Source organism: Sciurus carolinensis, chromosome 5 (assembly GCF_902686445.1).
Source record: "Sciurus carolinensis chromosome 5, mSciCar1.2, whole genome shotgun sequence".
NCBI lineage: Eukaryota > Metazoa > Chordata > Mammalia > Rodentia > Sciuridae > Sciurus > Sciurus carolinensis.
In genome coordinates, this window is record NC_062217.1 from 25,459,541 (window position 1) to 25,474,047 (window position 14,507).

The window sequence follows — 14,507 nt, forward strand, 5'->3', positions numbered from 1 at the left end:
CTAATGAATGGCCTCAAGAGGCAGGAGTATAAATTTTGGGACAGCTCTGAAGCCCAAACCTTGGAGACTTTCACTGGGCATTATCAGCGTGCCGAGGGACCCACCATTACTTTCTTTGAGTTTAAAGACTCAAGGCTTGGGCACATGCAGAGTTTCTAGAAGTCCTTCGGGAACAGTGAAGATTTGGGTTGAGTTGGGCTATATGCTCTGAAGTGAGCTTAAAATTTTAAGAGATTCCAAAGAACTTATAAATTGCCCTATCTCAGCTGTGTGTGGTGGTGTGTGCCTGTAATCCCAGCTGCTTGGGAGGCTGAGGCAGGAGAATCTCAAATTCAAAACCAGGCTCAGCAACTTAGCAAGATGCTGTGTCAAAACATAAAAAGCCTTTAAACATAAAAAGGGCTGGGAATGTGGCTTAGTGGTTAAATGCCTCTGGGTTTAATCCCTGGTACTAAATCAATCAATCAATCAATCAATCAATTGTCCTGTTTCATTAGGATTCTTTGAAGTAACTTCAATCCTGCCTGGGAATTTAAGGCCTGAGCTAGATTTGTCCAGTAAACTCCTGACTGGCTGATGTCTTGGTTACATATCAGCAGGCTCAGAACACTCCTGGGGCGTGCCCAAACGTCTGGATCACTCAGTCCTCTGGCTTTGCTTTAGCATTCGTCTGGAATGCTCCCCAACATTCTCTAGGTAGTGTGTCCGTCTTCGTTTATAACTTACCCAGTCCACACCTTTGACATTTTAAACTCAGTTGAAAAGAGCTCTGCTGTTATAGGGAGTTATTTTCTTTTAATTATTTTGGAAGGTAGGCACCTTTTAACCTCTGGGGGAGAGAGGATTCTCCTCTGAGTTTTGCAGCCCTGTGAGGAGGCGTGTGTGCGCATCACTCCATGACGTGTGATGAAAATACATTGGATTCATAGGTCAGAATTTTCTTCCAAAGATCACTCCCAACCATCCTATGATTTTATAGACATAGGTATATAGATACACATATAGAACCAACTTAGTATGTATATATAAAATATTGTTACTAAATATATGTGTGTGTGTGTGAAAGATGTATTGCTGCTTGTGTACATGGAGAGTTTGATGAGTACATGTTTGTGTGACCTGTAACTGGAAAATTTAAAGCAAACTATATTGCAGAGACATCAATGTCAATTTCATCTGAATCAAACAAGAATGTGTTTGCAACAGAATAATCATTATAGTCTCAACTAAAAAGAATGTATTTTAATTTTAGAGGTATTATTCAAGTTCCATAAAATATCATATTTCCTGTGTAATCTAGAATTTGCATTTACCAAACAAAAATGTTACACTTTACAGTAGGCACCCTGTTTCACTCTCACATTTCAAGCACACAAACAGGTTACAAGCATCACATAAAATGACAAGATGGAAGTATGGCAAGTTCTGTTTCTTCATCTTTTCTATCACTATGCTATTATCATTGATTTCAAATCAGCTTTGCAAATCAGTCACATTGGTACCAGAGGGTTGGAGGTAGGAAATGGTCCCAAAGGGATTTCAAAATGTTATCGACTTATTCTCAAAACAGCTGCATGTAGGTGAGTCCCTGTAAGTCACAATGACTGAGGAGTCTCCAAATTGCCTTCTATATGTAATGCAATGATTACAAAATGATGAATGATTCCAGTGTGCTAAATTGAAGCTTACATAAACACTGGCCTTCCCTATCCCTTGATTTCAAGTCCTTGGATTTAACCAACTGTGGATCAAACCTATTACAAAAAAAATTGTACTGAACCTGTACAAACTTATTTTCCTGCCATTATCTCTTAAACAATACAGTATAACAACATAGTATGTATGCATACTTTGGTATTATCAGAAACTAGAGATGATTTGAATTCTCTGGAAGGATGGGCATAGTATTTTATGCAAATACATCATTTTATATAAGGCAATTGATCATCCTTGGATTTTGGTATCCTCAAGGGAGAGGGATCCTCAGACACTAAGGGATGACTATTTATTAGTAAAACTCTTTAATTATTTAGAACTTAGGCTACAAAATGATTTTTCTGGGAGGTGCATTTTGTGTAGAATTAAGAGTGTGTGCTAATTAGGAAAGTGGTGTGAACTTTTGTTGGTTCTATGAATGTTTTTGTCCCTACCAATGATGCATCCTTTCATGGCTTGCTCCTGGCTGCCACCCCTCACCCCCGTTTGGGACAGAAAGGGACTCTGGAGATCTAGATGTGAGTGTAGGTATATGATCTTGAGAAATTGACCAAGATGGTTGTGGCTCACTTTATTTATCAGTAAAATGAGAATGAGAATTCTCTGGCTTGCCTCGCTTAGCTACCATGGACATTCCAATGTGCTATGCTAACTTAGACATTCCAATGTGCTATGCTAACTTGGACTAGACACCCCTGAAGTTGCCGGTGGCCTCTGACAGCCTCATGGGCAGGCTTCCCTGGTGCACCTGGGTCCTTTCCTCTCCACTCTGCCTCCTCTCCCTTGCCTGCTTAATCAAGAGTGTGGGGGTTTCCCCAACTTCTACCTCTGACCCTTGATTTCTCTTCTCCCTATTCCTGTCCTTCTTCCTCCTTCCCCTGCCTGTTGAGCTTACCCACATTCTGCTTCCATTTTTTTTTATACCTAGCCCAGCACTATTTACTAAATTCCCCCCTTTCTTTGCCAGGCCAATGTTTCCAGCAACCTATTGTCTTGAACAAATACAAAACGGAGTCTTTTTTCCTTCTCCTCCCTCTGCATAGTAACAGCTTCCTCTGGATTTCTCAGTTTTGTAAACTGGAGCCCTGTCTTTCAATAACCCAAACTTGAAGCCTCAGAGTCCTCTTGACACTCTCTTATCCCTTACATCCAAATGGGAATGAGCCAGAGGGGAACAGCATTGGGCATGGAGGGTCTTCCAGTCTGCTCCTGGGTTCAGATCTGGACTATATTGTGGATTAGTCGTCTGACCTGAGCAAGCTGTTTAATCTCTATGCATCCTGGATTCCTTAAGAGACCTTTGGCTCATATTATTTTTCCCCATCTCCTGTTTGAAAAACAAAGTCACAGAGCTAATAATTTTTTCTTGTCATAATGTCCTTTCCATTTAAGTGACATTAAATTGTTTTTAAAATCATTTTTAAAAATTGTGGTAAAATACACTTAACAGTTTTCAATCCAACATTTTAAGTGCAATCCGCCATTTCCGTGGTATGTATTATATTTATGTTATTGTGCAACCATCACTACCATCCATCTCTAGAATTCATCTTATGATTCTACTCTATGAATCTGACATTCAAAATTCCTATAAGGTACTCGTATGGGTGGAATAATACAATACAGTCCTTGTGACTGGTTTCTTTCATTAGCACAATGTCCCCACAGTTCATCCATATTGTAGCATGTGTCACAATTTCCTTCCTTTTTAAGGCTGAGTAATAGGCCATTGGATGTACAAATTACATTTTGTTTATCCATCCATTCATCCATTAATAGACACCTGGGCCGCTTTTACTTCTTGCTGTTTTGATAATGCGGCCATGTACGTGAATACACAAATCCCATGTCAACAAACTGCTTTCAATTCTTCTGTATATAGAGCCAGAAATGGAATTCATGACTCATATAGTAATTTTTTTTTTTTTTCTTAATGAGAAACTGACTGGATTTCAGTTAATGTGTCAATGTTTCTCTAAACGTGTTCTGGAGATCACCTTCTCAGAATTGTTGGGAGTGCTGATTAAATCAACGCAGACTCCTAACCGCACTTCAGACCTGCTTAGACTGAGGTTTTGGATGTGAACTTTTTTCTCTTTGTGGTGCTGGGGAAGGAGCCCAGGGCCTCCAGCAGGTGGGCAGTCTCTTCCACGGAGCCCCGCCCCGGCCCGGCCCTGGGCTTTCAGACTCTCTCCTGTGCAGCTACCACCTGGGCCACAGGACAGCTTCCTCCAGGTGCATGTGGGCAGCTGAGGGCCACAGGGGACCGAGGGCCTTCCTAATCCCCCAAAACACACACCTGTGGGGATGACCTCATTGTGGACTCAAATAACAACACACACTAGAGGATTATAATCCTCCATATTTTTTTTTATCAAGTTTTCAGTCTTTTCAATTACAATCTACTGAAAACTCAAATCGGGGTCTGGAAAGATGACATTTTTGGCCAAGGAAATGCTCTTGATCAAAACCCAGATTTTTACTGGTGATACTCAGCTGAAATACCCTATTATCAGCTTCCTACAGATCTCCCAAGAGCCATTCTCAGGCATTAGGGAAGCAATCTTCACAAGGGCCACTTCCCTGGCCACAGCGCCCGCTGTGCTCTGAGTCATGCCTTTTGTCTTGTGCCTGGAATTTAGGGATGTTTATGAAAAGTTGTTGTGAATACTAGTCATAATTCCTCTCTTCACGGAGTCTTTATTTCAGAAAAATGAGTATCACATCACGTACAAACGTCATATCACTTCCAGTCCCATTGTCCCCTGGAAATTTTCTCTCTACTGTTTCATTAGAGATTATTGAGAGCTGTGGAGAACAGTGTGTCACGATACCCTCTAGAGAACACTGTTTTCTGTTTGCCGCCGGTAATGTTGAAACACACATTCAGAGCACCTGTGATAGGGGAAAATCAAAATCTTCATGGCTGAGACCCCTGTGACAAAAGACAGATTAATGAGAGAAAAGTGTGCAAATGTCTTTAATATGAGTTTTATGTCACACAGAAGACTTCATAAGGAAATAAAGACCCAGTGAAAAAAGTAGACTTGTGTATTTTTTTATTTTTATTTTTAAGATGGTAAGGCAGCCTTTATTTGTGAGAGGCCATGGTGATAGGTCCTGGGACCACTGAGATGGGGTCTTGCACGGGGTGGGGACAGACTGGGTTCAACTCCTTTTCTGCTGGTTTTGGTGAAGAAGTGGATGGTCATGGAGAAGTGGATTAGTCCTCTGACCTGAGCAAGCTGTTTAACCTCTATGCATCCTGATTGGTAATGTGATCTAGTATTTAAAGTGCGGGGAACTTGACAAGACCTTCATCTTCAGGTTCTTCTTTGTGACCCTGTGTCTTCAGGAATAAGGATGCCCTTTTCGCCTCAGATCAGGGTCTTATGACCTCCGCAGGGGAAGGTCAGAGGACCTTTCCTGCCATATTGTTATTAATTTTTGGTGCTGGGATCGAACCCAGGGTCTTGCATGTGCTAAGCATGTGTTCTACCACTCAGCTCCATTCCCAGCCTGCCTCCTAGGTTCCATGACCTGCCTCAGGGGAGAAGGGGGAGGGGAAGGTGAGAGTGACCTTTCTGCTTTTATTTTCTCAATTACCAAGGTAGCATATTTTGGGGTAGCATGCCCTGAACCCCCATCATTACCAACTTCATCTTTTGAGGGCAGGGAAGTTAAAACTAAATACTAATGAAAAACAAAATATCTTTTAAAATGTGGATTCCCTGAGTTTGAGTTCGCTTCATTTAAATTCCCAAAGCCGGTGAAGATGTAATTGATACAAACATCATGACAATATTTTCCAAAACACAATAAAAACTTCTTTTCATCTTAAACTACTCTGTTGTTGAGTGGTTTTTGATCTACCCTTTTAAGGTAAAGCATGATGGTTCATGAGTTGTTAGGAATACGGAGAGTAGCTCACTTGAGCTTCCTCCCTTGTGGCACCTCTCAGCAATCTGCTGAGCCCTCCAGACACGGATATTAGACTGGACCAGAGGAATTAAGCAAAGCAGGACACAGTCCAGACTGCCCAGCCAGCCTCAAAGAAAACAGAGCAAAACACAAAGGCAACATTCCATTGAACCCCTGTAAATAGCAATGCGCGTTATGCAAACTGCCCCCACCTCCATCTGCACTTGGAAAATGTTGATGCAGAGAAGAAAGTTAGAAATAAAATGATCCAGATGTATGTGCTAATCAATAGACTGGGAGGGATTAATATACTGCTTATAGTTTTTTTCTTTTTCTTTGTGTGTGTGTGTGTGAGTGTGTGTGTGCGCGCGCGCGCATGCTCAGTAGCACTGAGGATCAAACACGGGGCCTCCTGCATGCCAGACACATGCCTGGCCACTGAGCTTAATCTCTCTCCCTCCTCAGCTCAAATGTACAGTTTAAGGAAGCAAGCACTTAAAACCAGTTTTGAAACTGTACTTTTGGTAGATGCAGGGACATAATGAAGTAGGTTTATTCTTAGAAAGTGTGGTTTCATTCCTATAAATATTGGCTATTTTATAAAGGCCCTGGGGCAGGTGCATTATTTGTTGGCTGTTTGGGACTAATGTTACTGTTAAGAAGACGGGAAGAGAAGGCAGGCTGGGGAGGACTTGGAATCTTCTTCCTTCTGTTTAAAAAAGAATAGTAGTAGAATGAATCAGACATTATTACCCCATGTCCAAATTCAACTATACGACCGGTGTATTCTACATCATGTATAACCAACAGAATAAGAAATTATCTTCCATTATATATGATGTATCAAAGTGCATTCTACTGTCATGTGCAATTAATTAAAATAACAACAACAATAAAAACAGTAGCAATGACTTGTTTCCCAGGTGTCCTAAAGTTCCAGAAAACAGTTTCTCAGCCTTTAAAATGGGTTCCTCTCACTTGTTAACACTGCTAAAATGCAAATTCTGGTTTCTGCATGCTTGGGGTAGAGGTGGGGATGTGCTGAGGTTCTGTGCTTCTAGCACGCTCCCCGGGTGTTGCTGATATGGCTGGCTAGAGGACCAGGCTTTGAGTAGTGAGTCAGCACTTTCCAGGGCTTTCTCTCTTGTTCTGCCTCTTGGAGTGGGGAACCCGCCCAAATCCCTGCCTCCATGATTAGCAACAGGTCTTTGCATTCTCTCCCAGAGGCAGAGTAGAAATCCCTGACAGGAAGAGGAGCTCAGGCCCTCTCAGCTGTCAACTGTTTGGCTCTATTGTTAATCAAACTGAGAACTCATTTGGAGACTTAAGGTGGGCTTTATACTTCCTGGAGGGGTCGAGGGGTCGGATTGCTGCCAGAGGCGTGATGTAGATGGATGATAATTCCGCAGCATCATCACATGCAATAGCGTTTCCATGGCACAGAGAAAGCGAGGCCTACAAGCAGCGTCCTTTTGGAGAAGCCCTGGGGGATGAGGCTGTGAACATATCCTTCCCACAGTGGGCCCTCAGTTTCTCATTTTTCTTCCTACATTCTTGTAGGAAGAGCCTGAGTTAAAATTTATCAGGAATGACAGATCTTTTTGTCCCAGAGGCCTGTGGCGTAGGGAGCACCAGGGACTCTGGATATTCAATGAGTCAAAGATCAAGGCCAAAGTCTTGAAGTCTAACCAGGAGAGATCACACCAAATCCTACAGACTGCCAGGTCTGTGTTTACTTTTATACTTAACAAACAAACAAACAGACCCAAAACTTTTATTCTTTATTACTAGATATTTCATTAAGAGTCACAGGGTTGTGGGCAAAATAGTCTCAACTATTCCCTTTGCTTGAAGTTCACAAATGCCTCTTAGGAAGGCTCTGAGACTTCAGGGCCTAGCTGGCAACCTCAGGGTCCAGTTGCAAGTTTTGACGCTGGTAACTGTGCATTTGGTTTCTATTGATCTTGTCAGGATATTCACTGGTAGCCACCAGTCCCTCCCTCCCTTTCCCCAGGTCCATATGCACCTGCTAAAACACTCTCGTATTGAAAGCTAAACTGAGGCTTATTAAACTAGTAAGACTTTATTTGAGCAGACAGTGATTCATGAGTTGGGTAACTCCAGACCTCAGGCAGTTCACAGCTCTGACAAAGGGCTGGGTGGGGGGAGAGCATTTTATTAGATGAACTCAGAAGCAGGACAAAGATGTTCGATTTGTCAAAGTGGAGCTGTGGTCTCATTTGGCTCACTCCAGTGGAAAGCCCCTAGTTACAGGTTAGCTGGTGCTTTCTGATCAGTTAAGCTTACAGGTTACTCCAAGTTCGGCTCTGGCTTGTTAAGAACCCAGGCCCTCGAGTTCAATAACCTTCCAATTGATTTTTTAAACACTAAAATTATTCTTGAGAAACTTTTCAGGTGGGTCTTTAATTTGAGAGTCACAAAGTTAAAAGGGGCCTTTTTGGGTGATCACATGTTTCCATATTCTGTTGTACAATTTTTTTTTTTTTTTGACTGAATGACATTTACTCAATGTCTTAGTCATTAGAATTGCACCTAAGTGAGTATTTTCATTCTCCTTATTTCTGGGCACATTGTTATATTTGCATTTTGTTGTTTCTTTTAAAAAGTTAGGCACATCCTGTGACTTTCTTTGGCCCGTGAACTGTGGGAGCAAGTTATGTGTTATTTCCGGGAAGTCCAAGTTGAGAGCCTGTGGCGATTCTGTTCCCATTCTTTTAGGGTGGTGGAAGCATTGACCTCAAAGGACTCTCCGTCAGCCATCAGTTTGGGATTTTGGTTGGTTAGGATGAGAAGAGCTTTCCATCACACTCCTCTGACCTGTCCTACGCTGTACATGCAGAAAGAGCTAGACATAAACCCTTGTGTTAATCCACTGATGTAGTGTGTGTGTGTGTGTGTGTGTGTGTGTGTGTGTGTGTGTGTTACAGCAGTCTCAGCTAACCAGTATGGGCAGATCCATTCAGTTGAACAGGACTGCCGGGAATCTTCCACTTGGTACAGTCTTCATTTTCTATTGTGGGGTGGGGAGGGGCAAAAGCATGATTTTTTTTTTCAACTTTAGGGCTATAATTATCATAACCAACATGAAGAATCATTTCCTCATCCTCAAACAGCTGGCTGATACTGCAGCCAAGAGATGAAATTCATTCTTGTACATGGTAAGGACTGCACAAATATTTATTTAAAAAATACACTTTAACTCTCTAGAGCACATTCCTGTTCATTCCAACACGGCTCACACATATACTGGATCTGGATAGACCCGATCTTCAATGGAAGAGATTAAAAGATAGGCTCAGTCAACCAGAGTCTCCACAATTCTCTAAAAGGAGGATAAACTCAAGAGCACTGGAGTTATTTTGGGGGGCACAGTTAGGTACTATACCAGCCTGGGTATTTTATTGCTTCTCTTCCATTCAGCAAATAGTTTGGGATCCCTAGCTAGTGCACAAGTTTAGGTACTATTTTTCTTCTGTCTTGTGATGGCCTGGCACTTCTTTGACTTTCTCACCAAAATCCTCACCTAAATTTTCTACTCACTCTATCTCACTTCTACTGACATTACCAGTAGCTGGTAATGACAAATTCTATCCTCTGGTGGCCATCCCCTGCCATGTCTTTCTTTAGTCCTTCCTGGGTTTGAAATGAATGTGAGTAAAGAAAATACTCATTCTCCCTGTTGTTTGACTTATTTGCAATTTGGAAGGTACACAGGCAAGACTGAAAAAGTTTTTTTAGTTGCAAAAAATATAGTATTGTGATTAAGATTTTGGTCTCTGAGTCTGAATTCAGTACCTGTCACCACTTTGTCACTAGGTGATCTTGGGTAGCTTACTTGGCCTTGCTGGGTCTTAGTTCCCCATCTGTAAAATGAAGTTAAAACAGTGTGTGTCTTTTATTGGCTATTGCTTACTTCTGTTTCACTAAGGAGGAAACACTCACAGAGTACTTTGGAAAATGCCTGAGGATCTGCAAGGGTTGGAAGCACTGCCTACTGTATAGTCCAGGAAGGAGGCAAGATGGTGGAGGCAAGATGGTGGAGGCAAGATGGTGGAGGCAAGATGGCACAGGCGAGATTATAGGTCATTACATCTGACGGCCTCTGTGGCCTTAGGCAGGTTAATGACATTTCTGGGCTTCTGTTTCCTTATCTCTAAATGGGGACAATAATAGTACTGACCTCAGAGGAATTTTGCAAGACTAAAACGAAAGAGTATGTGTAAAATTCTTACAGAATAGTGCTGGGTCATACAAAATGCTAACTACATACCAGTCATCATCATTATTGTTGTTATTTTAAAAAATTCTCAGCATTTAAATAAACATCCTATGCTTTCCTCTTTTGGCGGCCTTTCTCTAACAGTTTGAAAGATTTAATTCCTGGTGTTGTCTAGTTTTTCTTTGATGGGGTAGCTTCTTTGATCTAGGGGATGCAGTGTTTATGTTGGCTCTCAACAGGGCAACACCCAGGAATTATTATTTTTTAAATGATCTAATATGGTTTCCCAGAAACTCTCCAAAAAACAAACGCCTTTGGGACAAAATAAATTTGAGACTTCCATGAGTTCTTGCAAGCACCTTATAACCCATCTCTCAGATGCATACATTTTCCTGCCTATCCTGACCCTATGCCAGAAATGGCATGGCTTGGACATCTAAAACGAGAATTGTTTGGGTTAATTCAGTAACGTCCTATTTGGTCTGAGGTACATTTTGTACTGGAAGTTTAAAGGAATTACCTTGTATCTTATATTTAGACTACAGAGACTTGTTTTCCTATTCTATATATTTATTCAGGTTTGTTTCCTACTTTATTTTATGATTATCAAAAGGGCGCTATAAGGGTTTCTTTCCTTTTCTTTTTTCTTGGTGAAATCTCCAAATGTTTTGTAATTAAGCAGAGATAATTCGTCATCGCTTCACACCTCCAAGACACTCCACGTTGGTCTTAATTCCTATATTGTGTTACAAATAAAAAATAAGGACAACAGCATTTCTTTTTCATCTCTGTTACAGACATTCAATCAAATGTCATGGGTCAAGGCAGGTACTACTTTTACTTCTCTTGAAATGCCAGCACTAAGTTTATTCAGGAATAATGCTAAATCTTCCAGACACTCAGACACAAGCGTCCCTGCCCTGGAGTGCAGATGCACCCAGTCATTGCCTCTCCTGTCCCTGGCTAGGTGATGCCAGCCAGGAGCTGGAAAAAATCCGCATGAGCCTTCTTTGCCTCTGAACAGTCTCACTTGTGACAGGACAGAGCCCCTTACTGTGCTGGCACAGCTCATGTGGTTGAGAGATCATTTTTTTTTATTTATTTATTTTTCCAGTAGTGGGTGGGTGGTGCTCAGGATGGAACCCAGGGCCTCAGGCATGCACAGTAGGTACTGTGTCATTGAGCTACACCCCCAGCCCCTTAGGAAACTTTTGACGAATGCAAAGATCACTGAGAAAAGTTGGTGGATCCTGACGAAGAATCACTTAGCCAAACTTTAGTTAGGCTCCTGAACCTGGAATCAAGTCCCCACAATTAAATGAATCATTTTTATTTCTCTTGTAAGAGGCTTGAGCCGAACTCTCTCCCTAAAGTTTAAAAAATCAAATAAAGTACATTCTTTCTTTTGAACCCAGGGAGAACCTGAATGAACCCATTAGCTTCACTTGCTTCTGGTTATTATCTTTCATCACTGATGTCACAAGGTCCTTAAACAATAAAGTAATAGCCCCTCCTAGCTTTACTATGGATAGCATCTTCGATGCATGGGATTTGTCTGATTCAAACCCACTGAAGCTGCTGACCCATTCTCCTGCGCCTGCCCAAGTATTTGGATGGGTGACCACTTGAGGCCAGAGGGTCAAAAATTCCACCCCCACTTTTGGAACATGTATTCCATGAATGTGATCACATATGCACAGACCACCCTCTTCACATTTTCTTACCTCCAATCACCTCTGAATGCCCTTTTTCTTTATCTCATGAATACCCCTAAATCCTATCTTCAGAGAAGTGGATTTGCATCTGGGGGCTCCCACCTCTGCATTAGTAGTGCCTCATGAACAAATTCTTTTTGCAAAACTCATGGCTTGAGTGATTGACACATTGAAGGCAAAACAGGCTTGGTTGGGTAACAAACCCTCTAGTGGGTCCATCTGTATACTTACTTGTAAAATCCAATTTTAGCAAAGAGCCCTGCTAAGTTAGTTTAGTAAGAACTAAACTGATGAATCCCTCATCTTAGATATTCAACCACCTTTGATGTCTGATCAGGTTCCCTATCAACTGCCATTCCTCAGATAATGTCATCCATTAGATCAGTTTAGCCAGAATTCTCCATCCCCTTAGTAATTTTCTATGCACTAATCCCCATCCTGTTCCTTGGCTATAAATTCACACTTTCCCCAGGTATGGGGAGTCAAATTCAATATCTGTCTCCCACTATAAAATCCCATTGTGTGGTGGTCCCTATACCTATTGTGTTGGTCCCGAATAAAATCTGCCTTGCCCTGCTTTAACGAGTATAATGAAGAATACTTTTTTTCTTTAAAAGATACCCACACTACTAGCAGGATTCATTTAAAAGCGAACTTAAGAGATAGGAGATGTAAAGGGAAACTGAGTTTATTCTGATCAGAATAGAAACAGCTTGTTTCTATTGTTGGGGATTCAAGGGGAAAGATGAAGCTGGGGGAAGAGGAATTCCAACTTAGGGACTTATGGGTAAAATGTTGAGAAGGAGAGACGTGTGAATAATCTGATCCAGGGCAAGGGTGGAGTTGACTAAATACCATGGCAAGTTGACCATGGGGGTGGGGTGGGAATGGGGAATAACTCTAAGATGGAAGCAGTGTACAGATACAGCTGCAGTTGGCTTATTTTGGTAAGCAATCTGATATTTGAGAACATGAAGATTGTACTTGTCAAAGAAGCCATACCTCTTTGTAACCCCATTACAACCGGTGTACCCTCATTTTGCCCAGTCCAACGGGACACCCAAACTCCCCCAGCGGGTTGCACTTCAAACACATGTCCACCAGGGGGCACTGTGATCCACGAAAACCCACCCATTCTAGGTACTTCCTGTGGCGTCACCGACAAAAGGGAACGATTTGAGAACGCTTTGAGTTTAGGCTCTGGGTTCCGCAGTGGATGTTCCCTGCCATGCTTAACTCAGCCATCTTCTACGATGACACTCCCCCCAGGAGAATGGAGCCCAGCCCTGTAGTACAGCCATGTGAACACACACCCGGACTCCCAGCTCTTACTTCTGTCACAGCTTTTGTGGCCTTTTCAAATCTCCAGATGACTGGCCTACACTCCAGCCTCTCCCCCCCCGAGGCTCTCTCTTCAAAGTCGCCCCTCCACTTCCTGTGTGCTGATAACATCCAGGAAGGCAAGCTCGCTTTCTGCAGCTCTTTACTCACTAACCGATTCTCTACCTCATGTCAGAGAAGCTATTTATATTTTTCTCAGGAAACTTCAGCCTCTAGGTGGGAAAGGACTGTTTTCCTGGAAGAGTGCTTCTAGAAAGGCACCTCCCCCCACCCCAAACAAAACAAAACAAACTTTTTATCTAGGCACTTCCTGTTTCCTCAGTTTAAAGTACTCCCTCCCCTGGCCAGAGTCTTGAAAAAGAAGATCAAAGGCCCAGCCTCCCAGCTTTAGGCTCATAGGCTATTTTCTTTTAACTCTTTCTGTTTCCTCTAATTGGGCATTTAGTTGTGCTGCCGAATGTTCTGGAGGCTATCTAAAGAGCATGATTATTGAATTCCATTCAATTACTGCTAAAACTGTGTGTATCCAATCTGAACACGTTTTTCCTATTGTTTGGGACTTCAGAGGAGAAAGCATGCCATCTTCAGATGTTACTGTGAGGCCAAAGGCATGTTGCTTTTATATATTTATATATATATTTATTTATTTTATGTATTTATATATATATATTTATTTATTAAATATTTATATATTTATATATATATATTTATTTTTATTTTTATTTTTTTTGTAGAAACAACAGAATGTGAAAAGAGAACCTACAGAATGAGGGGGAATCTTTGCTAGCTACTCTTCTGACAGAGAATTAATATCTAGAATACATATAGAACTAAAAAAAAAAAAACAAAAAACAAAAACAAAACACACACACATACCAAAAAGAAAAAGAAAGAAAAATAAAAATCCAATTAATAAAGGGGCAAAATTTTTAACTAAACAGACACTTCTGAAAATAAGAAATATAAGTGGCTAATGAATATATTAAAATATATTTAACATCATTAGTAATTGGAGAAATGCAAAGCAAAACTACTCTGAGATTTAATCTTACATCAGTCAGAATGGCAGTCAAGAATACAAACAATAATAAATGCTGGAGAGGATGTGGAGAAAAAGGAACACTTTTACACTCTTGGTGGGACTGTAAATTAATACAACCACTATGGAAATCACTATAGAGGTGCATCAAACGAGTAGGCATGTAATCACCATATGACCCAGGTATACCACTTCTCAGTATTCATCCTAAAGAATTAAAGCCATCTTACTACAGTGATAGATGCATACCCATGTTTATAGCAGCAAAATTCAATAGTCAAACTATGGAGCTAGCCTAGGTGTAAATCAATGAAGAATGGATAAAGAAAATGTGGTGTATATACACAGTGGAGTTTTATTCAACCATAAAGAATAAAATTATGCCATTTGCTGGAAAATGTATAGAACTTGAGTTATGTCAAGCAAAATAAGCCAAACTCAGAGGGTCAAGGGTCATATGTTTTCTCTCATATGTGAAGCTAGAAAGGAAAAAGGGAAAGAGAAGTGGGAGAAGAAATCTGATGAAAATTGAAGG

At 41.2% G+C, this 14,507-nt stretch overlaps 1 pseudogene; it reads left to right on the forward strand.

The window, feature by feature from the left end:
- The window catches only part of LOC124985536 (uncharacterized), a 282,243-nt pseudogene that overhangs the window by 17,991 nt on the left and 249,745 nt on the right, over window positions 1-14,507 (forward strand).